Source organism: Chiloscyllium punctatum, chromosome 5 (assembly GCF_047496795.1).
Source record: "Chiloscyllium punctatum isolate Juve2018m chromosome 5, sChiPun1.3, whole genome shotgun sequence".
Taxonomy (NCBI): domain Eukaryota; kingdom Metazoa; phylum Chordata; class Chondrichthyes; order Orectolobiformes; family Hemiscylliidae; genus Chiloscyllium; species Chiloscyllium punctatum.
The window spans coordinates 135,508,787-135,523,080 of NC_092743.1; the positions used below are offsets into that span (position 1 = coordinate 135,508,787).

The 14,294-nt window shown below is 41.4% G+C and overlaps 1 long non-coding RNA gene across 1 annotated transcript; it reads right to left on the reverse strand.

Moving 5' to 3' along the window:
- Positions 1-2,895: 2,895 nt before the first annotated feature.
- On the reverse strand, positions 2,896-13,342 carry LOC140477469 (uncharacterized). Its single transcript, XR_011960741.1, has 2 exons — positions 12,996-13,342; positions 2,896-3,642 (listed from the first exon to the last, which is right to left on the reverse strand). It is a non-coding gene; the product is annotated as an uncharacterized lncRNA (long non-coding RNA).
- Positions 13,343-14,294: the final 952 nt, after the last annotated feature.

Consider the following 14,294-nt stretch of genomic DNA (forward strand, 5'->3'; position numbering starts at 1 on the left):
CTTACCCATCTCTGTCTTAAATACACTCAATGTCTTGGCCTCTATAGGCGTCTGTGCCAATGAGTTTCACAGATTAACTACACTCTAGCGGAAGAAATTCCTCTTCATCTCAGTTTTAAAGGGTCACCCTTTCACTCTGAGGCTGTGCCCTGGAATTTTAGTAGGCAAAAATGAGTACTGCAGATGCTGGAGATCAGGGTCAAGATTAGAGTGGTGCTGGAAAAGCACTGCAGCTCAGGCAGCATCGAGGAGAAGGAAAATCGACATTGCGGGCAAAAGCCCTTCATCTGGAATGAGGGGTTTTTGCCCGAAACGTCGATTGTCCTGCTCTTCGGATGCTGCCTGACCTGCTTTGCTTTTCCAGCACCACTCTAATCTTGACCCTGGAATCTTCGTCTCTCCTATGAGTAGAAACATATTCTTCACATCCAGTCTATTCAGGCCCCTCAGTATTCTGTACTTCATCTCTAGTATCATTCTCGGAAACGTCCTCTGGACCCTGTCCAATGCTAGCACACCCACAAAGAGAAACTCTTTGAGACTGTACACTAAGCATTGATCTGACTCTTTGAATGCTCCTGCAGATTTAAGATAGAACTGGCCTTCCATCAAATTTCCCATTTCCATCCATCAAATCTCATGTTGTTCCCACTAACTAAAACAGGATTGATGGAGATAGTTAAAAGAAACATGAAAGTGCCTCAGACTCCACTGTTCTTTGGTATCACCTGAATACTGCACACTTTTCCCACTCTGAACACATACTGAATAAAAATAATTGTTTCAGTCATTGTTGATTTAAATGCAAACACAGCTAATGATGAATTTTGCTTTGAGGAAACTTTCAGAGATTTACAAGGATGTTGCCAGGGTTGGAGGGTTTGAGATATAAGGGAGATGCTGAATCGGCTGACGTTGTTTTCCCTGGAGTGTTGGAGGCTGAGGGGTGACCTTATAGAGGTTTATAAAATCATGAGGGGCATGGATAAGATAAATAGACAAGTCTTTTCTCTGGAGTGGGTTAATCCAGAACTAGAGAGCATAGGGGTTTAGGGTGAGAGGGGAAAGATTTAAAAGACACCTAAGGGGCAACCTTTTCACACAGAAGGTGGTGCGTGTATGGAATGAGCTGCTACAGAAAGTACAATGACAACATTTAAAAGGCACCTGGATGGACAAATGAATAGGAAGGGTTTGGAGGGATATGGGTCGGGTGCTGGCAAATAGGACTAGATTAATTTAGGCTATCTGGTCAGCATGGACGAGTTGGACCGAAGGGTCTGTTTCCATTCTATACATTTATATGACTGTATAGCTCAATGGGATGCGGGAGTGAAAGAGCCATACAAAACACAAATTCTGATGATTATCTTTTAAAGTGACATAATTGATGAAGTCAGTGTAAAAACGATAAATAAACTTATAACTTTTTTATTTAATTGGTTTTTATAGTGTCAGTATCTTATCATACAGGATGCATTTACAGACAATAGTGAAGTCACATCAATACAAACTTAGTAATGCTACAATATACATGCAGTCTCTTGAATAAAAGACATTAAGTCACAACAGTAAAATGCACTTTTTCTTCAATCCTTATAATAGACTATGTCATAATGACTCATATAAAAGCTGAAAGGACACCAGTGGAATATCTCTAAGGACCCGTGAGTTTCCTTATCCCCATTCACAGATTGTGGACATCATTGGCTAGGCCAGCATTTATTGCCATCCCTAATTGCCCAGAGGGCAGTTAAGAATCAACCACATTGTTGTGGGTCTGGAGTCACATGTTGGCCAGACCAGGTAAGGATGGCAGTTTCCTTCCCTAAAGGGCATTGGTGAAGCAGATGGGTTTTTACCCCTGACAATGGGTTTAGGACTCCTCAATCCAGATTTCCATTGAGTTCAAATAGCATCATCTGCTCTGGCGGGATTCAAACCCTGATCCCCAGAACGTTACCAGTGTCTCTGGATTAACAATCCAGTGATAATCCCACTAGGTCATCAGCTCTCCTTAATGGAGGATGTTCCAAGGAAGAAATTTTCAACTTCACAAACATGCCTTAACTAGCCCAATTACCATTTCATGTGAGGCAATTCACTCAATGAAACCTTTTATCATTCAATGAACCTTTTTAATGGACCTGCATGCTCACATTAGAGCCCTCTTGTTAGTGCCGTGGTAGTGTCCCGACCTCAGGGTTGAGGAGATCTGCGTTCAAGTCCCACCTACTCTAGAGGTGTGTAATATTGAAAGGTTGATTAGGAAAAGTAGGTTGATCTCAATCTTTACTTTAAATATTGCAGGCAAGAAACTTTAGGTTTCAGGGATCTCGGCAGTTGGAATAAAACGAGAACCACCAGATCTATGAAATAAATGGATCTGTAGCACAGCTTGAAGATTGAGAGAAAGCGTTATTGCTCTCTGTTTTTGGTTGACTCATATCCCATGATGTTGAAATATCCAAACCCGCATTCCTTACACTTCAATATCAAACCTACTTAACATCCGGTACCTGACTATTTCCTAGCCCAACAGTTAGCAAGGCTTTTCAAAAACCCTGACAGAAATTTGCTGTTAATTTCTCTATTTTCATGTCTCCCATCCAAAATCTTTCTCAAGCTTTCTTTCCTAGAATGTGCAAATATCAGAGCCAAAATCTCCTTTTTTAAATTTTGAAGTGATTTTCTTCCTCCCCACCACACCGTTACAAATTTATGAGTAACACGATGCATTAGTAATTATGAGGAGAGAAAGTGAGGACTGCAGGTGCTGGAGATCAGAGTCAAGAGTGTGGTGCTGGAAAAGCACAGCAGGTCTGAAGATTTACGACCTCTCAAGAGGGGTCTCTTGGTTCGAGATCAGTCAAAAGAATCAACGAATGCAGTCTGTTCAAAAGCAAGGGTCATTAGTTTATTGAATTAAGGTACCTTGACGCAATTCTGCACAGCAACACAAAGGTTAAAGCTTCTGTGTTCTGTGGTGAAATCGCACAATTACATTTGAAAATTACACATTATTTATATGTTTTTTAAGAGATAGTACAGCCTTAATTACAAGGAAGACTAATCACATACAATAAGGTGACATGATTTACAACAAGTTAATCCAATGATATTTCCTGGGAAAGGGTTCTTAATTACAAGAAAAGTCCAATCAATTGTAATATGGTGACATGACTGACAACAGGCTAATCCAATGGTATTCCTTGGAAAATAAATCTTATTTACGTAAATTGTCATGCCATGGCAGCAGTTCAAGGCTCGTTCGAATGGTCAATTAATGTGTCAGTCAATTTTAAGTAAACTCTATTGTCCTCTTATCTTTGAATTTCAGCTAATTTCTGCAAGTCAACAGTACAAGTTCAGAGTTCAATCATTATTCTCAGCCATTTTATAGCATTCTTTTAAATTGAAAAAAACATTTTGTGGCTGGTAAAAATCTACATATACGTGACGTTTCTAATAATACCCTAAATTCAGCTTTTCGATCCTCCTCTCCCCACTTTGGTCATTCCATGACCATACCATAAAGGCACGGATCAAAGTAATCCAATTCGATGGCAGCGAAAGACTGTCATACTTCCTCCTCCTCTGAGTGGGAACCAAGGGCAGGCAATGGTGTTTCCTCATCTTCATCTAAAAGGAGCAGAAGCATTTTTTGAGTGGAACCAATGTTGTCAATAGAAACTAATATTTTAGCAATAATACACTTAACTATAGCAATACCAACAAAATGACCAACTAAAACAATAGCAGCATAGATCATGAACCAAAACTTCAATCTCCCCATCCTGCTCCTTCATTCATTTGGTTGACAAAAGTGTGGATGTTATCTATATGTTTAGTAATGTTTTTGATAATATTAGTGACCCCCATGATGAACTTTCCTTTGACTATGGCACAAACTCCACCTCCCTTCTCAAGTATGCAATTGAGAGCATCACGGTTTTGTTGGGTAAATAGGTGCAGTTCTGAAAGCATGTCCCTAATTTCTATTAGGGCAGCAGTTGTCTCATTTCCCAAAATCGTGAGTCTGCAAATCAGATAATAACAGTCTTGATGACTAATATTTCCTGAAAACCCTCCCAGTGAAAGAACGCTAAGAGTTGCATATGCCAATGAGTGTGTTTTACTTCTTGATATGGTCTTTGGATTCTTCCATTCTGCACAAAAGTCAGGAGAAACTGAACATTTAAAAGGGGAATTATGATCTCGTTGCCAGGTAATTGGACAGGGAACAGTGGTTGGAAAGAGTGTTCCTACAGCTACGGCACGAGGAGTACTTGCTCTATTTCACAAAGGTAGTTAGATGCTTTATTATAAGTGAAAAAAAAATCCAGGGTTAGCATAGATAATAGAGTGACTTTCCCAGTAAGGAGCAGGCCTATTTTTGTGACTTCCTGGGCTATGTGGATAGTCCATGATTACACAATTTGGCCCTGGGTGCTGAGGGTGAAAATCATCTCATTGAATGAGGTGAGTTTCTTCATACGAAACATGGTTGACATCCCAAAATGGTTCTACCCATCCAATAATTGGGAAAATATCAGCGCCGTTTTTACCCTCTCCATATAGAGTTTGAATTCCAGTAGTAATAGGGATATATTTTTTGTTAAGGCATACACATGAGGTGAGAGGTCCTTCAGAAAAGTAGTGACGACTAATACATTTAATCATAGCACAGGGAATAATTTTAGGCACTCTTACATAAGCGCACCCCCAACCCTTACCATTGTAGCAATTTGGATAGGATATTGCGGACTTATTGGAGGAAATCCATAAACAAGTAGTAGGTGGAGATAGGTAATAACTAAAAGAGATATTACATCCTGTAAATACTTTAGTACTATTCCATATGCCCATGTTAGGATTTGGAAGGATAAAAGGGGTCAGGGAGTCTCTTGCTGAAGTACGGGCATAATAAACTACTTCTTCCTCTCTAAATATTTTATTATGGGTTTCTAGAAACAAAATGTTAGTGAAGGATAACATCCCCCCTTTGTTTCTTTTACTATGTGATCTATCTGAAAGGGGACATTCATAAAACATGCATTAACCTAGTGCCCAATTAAATGGTCTGATCTACATCTGCAGTTAACAGTACTTAGAATTGAGTGTCGAAACCAGATGGTGATTTTGAGCAGAAAAGTTGGTGAAGGATATTGGCTGGAGGGCAATGCTGTTCCAAAATTATGGTAACACAACACAAAGCTTTCAAACCACACTGAAATTTTTCTAATATTGAGCTAACCCTAGAATTTAGATAATGGTAGAGTCTTAAAATATAAACCCTCACTGTTCAGTATTAAATATCTAAGTGAATATGACAGCTCAGCCTTAGATTTAACAGACCAATCCAAAAATAAACCAAATCAACCAGTGTGTATCCTTATACGCTCCATACACAAAGCAAAGACATTTAAGCTTAGCATCTATGTATGAAATCAAATCATTTGATAATTCAGTCAATAGCATATTTAATATTAGGTGCCTGTAATTATTTCAGAAATGGAAATTTGCAAATTACTTCCAAATTGGTAAATAATATGGAAAATAATCCAAACACTAAACCCATATGATTATAGTCAGTAAGCAATAGAGAAATCAACCTCTACATTGTGAATTGACACTGAACAGACAGTCTCATTCCCCCATGAGTTTTTGTACCTTTCCCAGGTCTGGCATACCCGTCCTTATACTCTGTCTAACCAGGTTTTGCTGGGGACCCAATGGGATCAGAAGCTTGGGGTGTAAGGCTGCCTGCTTGGCAGCTGCATATACTTGGTTAATGGTGCTGGAAGAGAACAGCAGTTCAGGCAGCATCCAACGAGCAGCGAAATCGACGTTTCGGGCAAAAGCCCTTTATCAGGAAGGGCTTTTGCCCGAAACATCGATTTCGCTGCTCGTTGGATGCTGCCTGAACTGCTGTGCTCTTCCAGCACCATTAATCCAGTATTTGCTTTTCAGCATCTGCAGTCATTGTTTTTACCTAGCTGCATATACTTGTCCACTACTTTAGAAACAGCATCAACACGAGCCAAACATCTTGATAACTGTCAGATTGATTGAACAAAATAACAGTACTATAATATTGCCCCCTTGGGGGTTAAAAATCTTCAATGTTCCCACAAGGCTCCAAAAACGTGAGTCATACTAAAAGCACAATGAAGAGTCAGTGTATATTAGTAGATTTTCCATTTGATAGGATGAAAGCATGTTGACTTCCAATCATCAGCTCCGAGGTAACATCAAAGACAAATTACTCCCCATTGGCCACATTTCAACAGTTAAAACAAGGGCCAGATATTTGCCCCTGGGGTTTTGATGTCTTGTTGCCAGTTTCAAAGGTGAAATGCTGGGGCCTGCCTATCCCAATTTTCAGGATCCCCTCGGGAAAAGGTTGTCCAGCAGGGGTCATCAGGTGGGCACATGAGATAGGTTCTGCCCCCAGTGGGTATCCTGGTTCCAATCAACCCTATCAAGCTTGGCATACGGCATTTGGGATTGCGAGGGCGGTGGATATAACTTGTGTTACCTGTAACTTGCCCCATGGTTCAGTCCGGCCTTGGCCATCCCAATAGAAAACCACCCACTCACCTCATTTGCGACTGGAAATTCCTGGACTGGTTCGTACTGTTGGTCTGGATCCTGACAGTGAGTCCAGGCAGAAAACATTGCAAAAACATTGGGTTAAATAAAGGTAATTGAGCTTCTTAATTATTGTTCAATTATTTGGCACTTCCATCAGACAGATAGGCGCATCTTTCAGTCTTGTAACACAAGCCATTCATATTCAGGCTACTCCCAGAATTTTACTGCATTTACATTTACATCACCCTTGGACATATTGAGCAAATGTGGCCGGTTTGGTCTTGCAGTTAGGGACATACTTCATGAACATAACTCTAGTCCCTGGGATGGGACCCGGTTTAGGATGACGCAGGTCACTCATCCCCATGATATCGTATATGAAGGCTGGATGTTTCATTTTCAAATGAAGGAAAGGTTTGCAACAGTGGGTGGTTTAAATTAAGGCTGAGGTTAATCAGGAGATGATTAGATTCTCGACAGTGTGGAAACAGGTTCTACAGCTCAACAAGTCCACACCGACCCTCCAAAGAGTAATCCACCCAGACCCATTTCATTCTGGTTAATGCATCTTACACTACGGGCAATTTAGCATGGCCAATTCACCTGACATCACATCTTTGGACTGTGGGAAGAAACTGGAGCACCCAGAGGAAACTCACGTAGACATGGGAAGAATGTGCAAACTCCACACAGACAGTCACCCAATACTGGAATTGAACGTGGGACCCGAACGCTGTGAGGCAGTAGTGCTAACCACTGAGCCACCAGGCTCAGCTGTTATACAGGAACAAAATCCCAATTCTCAAAAAGGCTTGGTATGCCTGACATAGATTCTATTCGGAATCCCGAGCCTAAATTCATTATTTTATAGTATTGTCACCTTAACTTTGTTTATATATTCCTCAACCTTAGTGGCCTTACATTGTTTCCTCATGTCCCTTCTATAATATATATACATACACCCATTCACAGTCACCTCCCCGCCTTTGGGAGTTCCATCTGCTATATATACCTATCCCTATCCCCAATCACATGCAGAATGTCTTCAACTGGCCAGTAAGGTAGCTTTCCATTCTTTGATTAACAATGAATTAGTGCAGGAGAAAGTGAGGACTGCAGATGCTAGAGATCAGAGCTGAAAAATGTGTTGCTGGAAAAGCGCAGCAGGTCAGGCAACATCCAAGGAGCAGGAGAATCGACATTTCGGGCATAAGCCCTTCTTCAGGAATGAGGAAGGTGTGCCAAGCAGGCTAAGATAAGAGGTAGGGAGGAGGGACTTGGGAATGCAATAGGTAGAAGGAGGTTAAGGTGAGGGTGAGAGGCCGGAGAGGGGATGGGGGGGCGGAGAGGTCGAGAAGAAGATTGCAGGTCAAGAAGGTGGTGCTGAGTCTGAGGGTTGGGACTGAGATAAGGTGGAGGGAGGGGAAATGAGGAAGCTGGAGAAATCTGCATTCATCCCTTGTGGTTGGAGGGTTCCTAGGCGGAAGATGAGGCGCTCTACCTTCAGGCATCACGTTGCCATGGTCTGGCGATGGAGGAGGCCAAGGACTTGCATGTCCTTGGTGGAGTGGGAGGGGGAGTTAAAGTGTTCTGCCACGGGGTGGTTGGGTTGGTTGGTGCGTGTGTCCCAGAGGTGTTCTCTCAAATGTTCCGCAAGTAGGCGGCCTGTCTCCCCAATGTAGAGGAGGCCACATTGGGTGCAGCGGATGCATTAAATGATGTGTGTGGAGGTGCAGGTGAATTTGTGACGGATATGGAAGAATCCCTTGGGGGGACGTGAGGGGGGAGGTGTGGGTGCAAGTTTTGCATTTCTTGCGGTTGCAGGGGAAGGTGCTGGGAGTGGAGGTTGGGTTGGTGGGGGGGTGTGGACCTGACGAGGGAGGTCGTGGAGGGAGTGGTCTTTCCGGAATGCTTTTAGGGGAGGGGAGGGAAATATATCCTTGGTGGTGGGGTCTGTTTGGAGGTGGCGGAAATGACGAAGGATGATACGATGGATCTGGAGGTTGGTGGGGTGGTAGGTGAGGACCAGTGAAGCTCTGTCCTGGTGGCGATTGGAGGGGCGGGGTTCAAGGGTGGAGGAGGGGCAAGTGGAGGAGATGCGGTGGAGAGCATCGTCAACCACGTCTGAGGGAATATGGGATGGCGAGCAGATGCGGCGGAGGTGAAGGAATCGACTCCCGATGGAATTGACAACTGACTCCCACGGCTACCTCTCTATTTCTATCTTGGGCGACCGACTCAACACGGAGATTTATTATAAACCGACCGACTCCCACAGCTACCTAGATTACACCTCCTCCCACCCTGCCCCCTGTAAAAACGCCATCCCATATTCCCAATTCCTTCGCCTCCGCCACATCTGCTCCCAGGAGGACCAATTCCAATACCGAACAACCCAGATGGCCTCCTTCTTCAAAGACCGCAATTTCCCCTCAGACATGGTTGACGATGCTCTCCACTGCATCTCCTCCACTTCCCGCTCCTCCACCCTTGAACCCCGCCTCTCCAATCACCAGCAGGACAGAACCCCACTGGTCCTCACCTACCACCCCACCAACCTCCAGATAGATCGTATCATCCTTCGTCATTTCCACCACCTCCAAACAGACCCCATGACCAAAGATATATTTCCCTCCCTTCCCCTATCAGCATTCCGGAAAGACCACTCCCTCCGCAACCTCCCTAGTCAGGTCCACACCCCCCACCAACCCAACCTCCACTCCCGGCACCTTCCTCTGCAACCGCAAGAAATGCAAACCTTGCGCCCACACCTCCCCTCTCACTTCCCTCCAAGATCCCAAGGGATCCTTCCATATCCATCATAAATTCACCTGCACCTCCACACACATCATTTACTGCATCCGCTGCACCCAATGTGGCCTCCTATACATTGGGGAGACAGGCCGCCTACTTGCGGAACATTTGAGAGAACACCTCTGGGACACCCGCACCAACCAACCCAACCACCCCGTGGCTGAACACTTTAACTCCCCCTCCCACTCCACCAAGGATATGCAGGAGAAAGAGCGTCTCATCTTCCGCCTAGGAACATGGGATGAATGCAGATTTCTCCAACTTCCTCATTTTCTCTCCCCCCACCTTTTCTCAGTCCCAACCCTTGGACTCAGTACTGCCTTCTTGACCTGCAATCTTCTTCCCGACCTCTCCGCCCCCACCCCGCTCTCCGGCCTATCACCCTCACCTTAACCTCCTTCCACCTATTGCATTCCCAATGCCCCCTCCCCCAAGTCCCTCCTCCCTACTTTTTATCTTAGCCTGCTTGGTACACCTTCCCCATTCCTGATGAAGGGCTTATGCCTGAAACATCGATTCTCCTGCTCGTTGGATGCTGCCTGACCTGCTGCACTTTTCCAGCAATGAATTAATGCAGTCATGTTTTAAGTTAACCATGAGGCAAGAAGACAGGTCACTGACAATGTGGGAAGGAATTAAAGACAAATGATCCTGCCAATAATAATATAAATAATTATAAATATAGTTACGAACAATAAATCTTTATAATAATAAATAAAGATATTAAAAACTGTACTGTGCTGCTTTATCCTTCTTATCGCATCATTCTCTTCCCTTCTGTAGTTGATCTCCTAGCCTCTATTTTCATTTTAACCTTATTTAACCAATTTATCAATTTATGTTTGTCCAACTTTAAAGCCTGTTCCTCACTATACATTTTAGAATCTTGATTGTCATTAGCTGAAAGCTAGTTTTAGGATTTGAATTTTCAGCTAATCAAAAATTGCAAAAGGAGAATAACTAAATAGGTGATTTGTCTCGTTCCCTCATCCTGGTCACTGTGTCACATGGCTGTGACATTATGGAGCCTGCTAACTCCATGGAATTGGTCAGTGATGCTACAAAAGAAAAAGTGATTGATATACCACCCTATTCCTCGATATGTTTGGCTGTCCCTATTGTCCAATGGGTGGGATGCTAGGTGACAGCAATGCCTGCTTAATTCAGGCAAGAGTCCGTTTTCATTTGTTAAGGACACCTAATGATGTGGATAGAATTCAGTTTGGATTTTGGGGAGGGCACTGAATGGAATGGTACCAAGCATACTTTACCCATTACTGAGTGGGGATCCAGCTGAAGAAGATTACAGAAAATAAGTTTTCATTTATTTTTGTGGGCATTGGAAGATCAACAGAGCTTAGTTCTCTTTATCTTGTTTTGAGAGCAGATCTCCTCTGTGGTAATATATCAATGGTCATTATTTTTACAATATACATCTGAGTAACATGCAACATTTTATTTTCTTACAGTCATCAATATAAATTGGAAATTCATTTATACAGTATTTAATATTTAAAATGCAAAATGCATACAGTTCCCAACATTGAAGTCCACTATAATTACCCGGTTTTAATCTCTTAATTTAAATCCATGATTAGGTTTCTGAAGTAGTCCTGAGCAGTCATTGCTCATTTACCATGCTATAGGTCATGAAATAGCTGGAGCTGCCTTAAAAGGTTTTGTCTATTCAAGTTAAAAAAAACTTCTAATGCATGAATAATGGCTGAATCCAAGGACACAGATATTAACTATAGGATATTAATTTTTAGATGATTTATCACAACCTAATGTTGAATTGAAATGTTAACTGTCATTGAGGGAGGGGACTCCCTCTATAAGACTACAACTGTCCTTACCAATAATCATCAATAATCATCAATTAAACACAGCAGTCTTAAAATTAAGTGGAAACAAACAAGTCTGAAACAAAAAAAGGTTATAGTGTTGTCTTCCTCCACATTAAACTGATTTGAAAGTGAATAACGTTGGCTTTCATGTAAGGATAAAAGAGATTATTTAGACAGTAGGGCAGCCATGGCCTGTAAAATGAACAGGAATTAATACTTTATTTCATAACCACTGAAGGATCCTTAACCTTAAAAGAAATCATGTTAAATTTCCAAAATGCACATCAGATTCAAAATTTACTTAATCTTGAGCTCCAAGGAACAAAGGACAAATGTTCAAAAACCAAAAAAAAGTGCATTCAAACCGAATCACAAAGGGTTAAACTTTCTACGAGTCATAAGGCTTTCTCTCTTGCTCTCTCTCTCACACACACACACACCATATTTCAGTCTTTAGTACAGTAGGGCAGTCATAACCTTTAAAAAGAACAGGAATTAATATTTTATTTCATAAACGCTGAAGGATCCTTAAACTTAAAAGAAATCCTGTTAAATTTCCAAAATACAATTCAGATTCAAAACAGTCCTGGATCTTGAGCTCCAAGGAACAAAAGACAAACATTCAATCACCAAAATAAGATGTGCATTCAAACCGAATCACAAAGGGTTAAACTTTCTATGAGCTATAAGGTTTTCTCTCTCTCTCTCTCTCACACACACACAGGCACACACACACACCATATTTCAGTCTTTAGTACAGTAGGGCAGTCATGACCTGTAAAAAGAACAGGAGTTAATATTTTATTTCATAATCACTGAAGAATTCTCAACCTTAAAAGAAATCCTGTTAAATTTCCAAAATGCACATCAGATTCAAAACAGTCCTGGATCTTGAGCTTTTTCACATAATTTCACTTACGTTGAGGATAGATGATCTGTTCTGTCTATGTAATTACTCATTTTAAAATTACTTCAGTTTTATAGCAACTAATTTTAAAAAAAATTATTACTCACTAATCAGACTTCCACAAGCCCTAATTAATTTCACAAATCTTTTTTTTAAATAATTAGCTTTTATTATAAAATGTCACGATACTTTCTTTTAAAAATCAACTTAAGTATTGATTTTTTTTATTATTAAGTTATTATTATTAGTTATTAACTTATCATTAAGTTCCAGGCCTCCTTTCTTCCTTTTATAAGCATATAAATCTTAGCCAATATATTTTAAATTACCATCAACCACCTGTACTAAATATTGGGATCAACTGGCTCCGTAATAGTCACAAATATCGGGGTCCACTTGCCTCCCTAATAATTCCGAACATCAGGGGCCACCTGTTTCCCTAATAACTAACCGCCTGTATTAAAACTGTTGGGGCCACCAGCCTCCGGAAACTGCTGAAAATACAAAGGTCCGACTTTTAGAACCAGGAAATTAACAAAGCTCAGGAGAAAGAAGTTTTCTTTTAAAACCCCGAAATTAACAAACTTGGGAATTTAGAGTTCAACACTCCCCTCAGAGTTCAGCAATTTTCAGAAACCACTGTCCGTAAGTACAAAAGCACCCCCAACCTCAGTTAATCTCTCCCCCCTTTGTATAAACATTTAAAATGTCCCCCAGACCCAACACTTGCTAAGACCAATCCTTTCAGGCTGGACTGGAAAATAAACAGTGATGGTCACGTCGGACACCACTTGAATGAGAGGAAAACCAAACGCTCTTAAAATACTCACGTCTGGCCGGCCGAATTCCTCAACACACAATAGATCTGTTCACAATCTGTTCAAGCCGAAACGTGTCATGTAAAGAAGATTTACGACCCCTCAAGAGGGGCCTCTTGGTTCAAGATTGGGCAAAAGAATCAACTAATGTGGTCTGTTCAAAACCAAGGGTCATTAGCTTATTGAATTAAGGTACCTTGATGCAATTCTACCCAGCAACACAAAGGTTAAAGCTTCTGTGTTCTGTGGTGAAGTTGAGCAATTACATTTGAAAATTACACATTATTAATATGTTTTTTTAAGAGATAGTACAACCTTAATTACAAGAAAGACTAATCACATACAATAAGGTGACAATGATTTACAACAAGTTAATCCAATGATATTTCCTGGGAAAGGGTTCTTAATTACAAGAAAAGTCCAATCAACTGTAATATAGTGACATGATTGACAACAGGCTAATCCAATGGTATTCCTTGGAAAATAAATCTTATTTATGTAAATTGTCATGCCATTGTAGCAGTTCAAGGTTAGTTTGAATGGTCAATTAATGTGTCAGTCAATTTTAAGTAAACTCTATTGTCCTCTTATCTTTGAATTTCAGCTTAATTCTGCAAATCAACAGTACATGTTCAGAGTTCAATCATTATTTTCAGCCATTTTATAGTGTTCTTTTAAATTGAAAAACCATTTTGTGGTTAGTAAAAATCTATATATACTTGTTGCTTCTAACAATAACCTAAATTCAAATTTTAGATCCTCAGGTCAGGCAGCATCCGAGGATTCCTGATGAAGGGCTTTTGCCCGAAACGTCGACTCTCCTGCTCCTCGGATGCTGCCTGACTGGCTGTGTTTTTCCAGCACCACACTCTTGACATCTTAGGTACACTGTCTACCTTTTTGTTCTTACCTTGTCTAGGGCAGATGTTTCTCTTCTGAATGTCAATTGTTAAATTTAAATTTGAGATTGAGATCTGGGATTAGAATCATAGAATCTCTAAAGTGTTGAAACAGGACATTTGGCCCAACAAGTTCACACCGAGTCTCTGAAGAGCATCCCACCCAGACCCCCCCCTCTATTCTATAATCCTGTATTTCCTGTTGCCAATCAATCTAACCTATATATCCCTGGATACAATGGACAACTTAGCCTGACCAATCCATCTAACCAGCACATCTTTAGAATGTGGGAGGAAACCGGACCACCAGGAGGAAGCCCATGCAGATGTAGGGAGAATGTGCAAACTCCACACAGACAGTCACCTGAGACACGAATTCTACCCAGGCCCCTGGTGCTATGAGGTAACACTG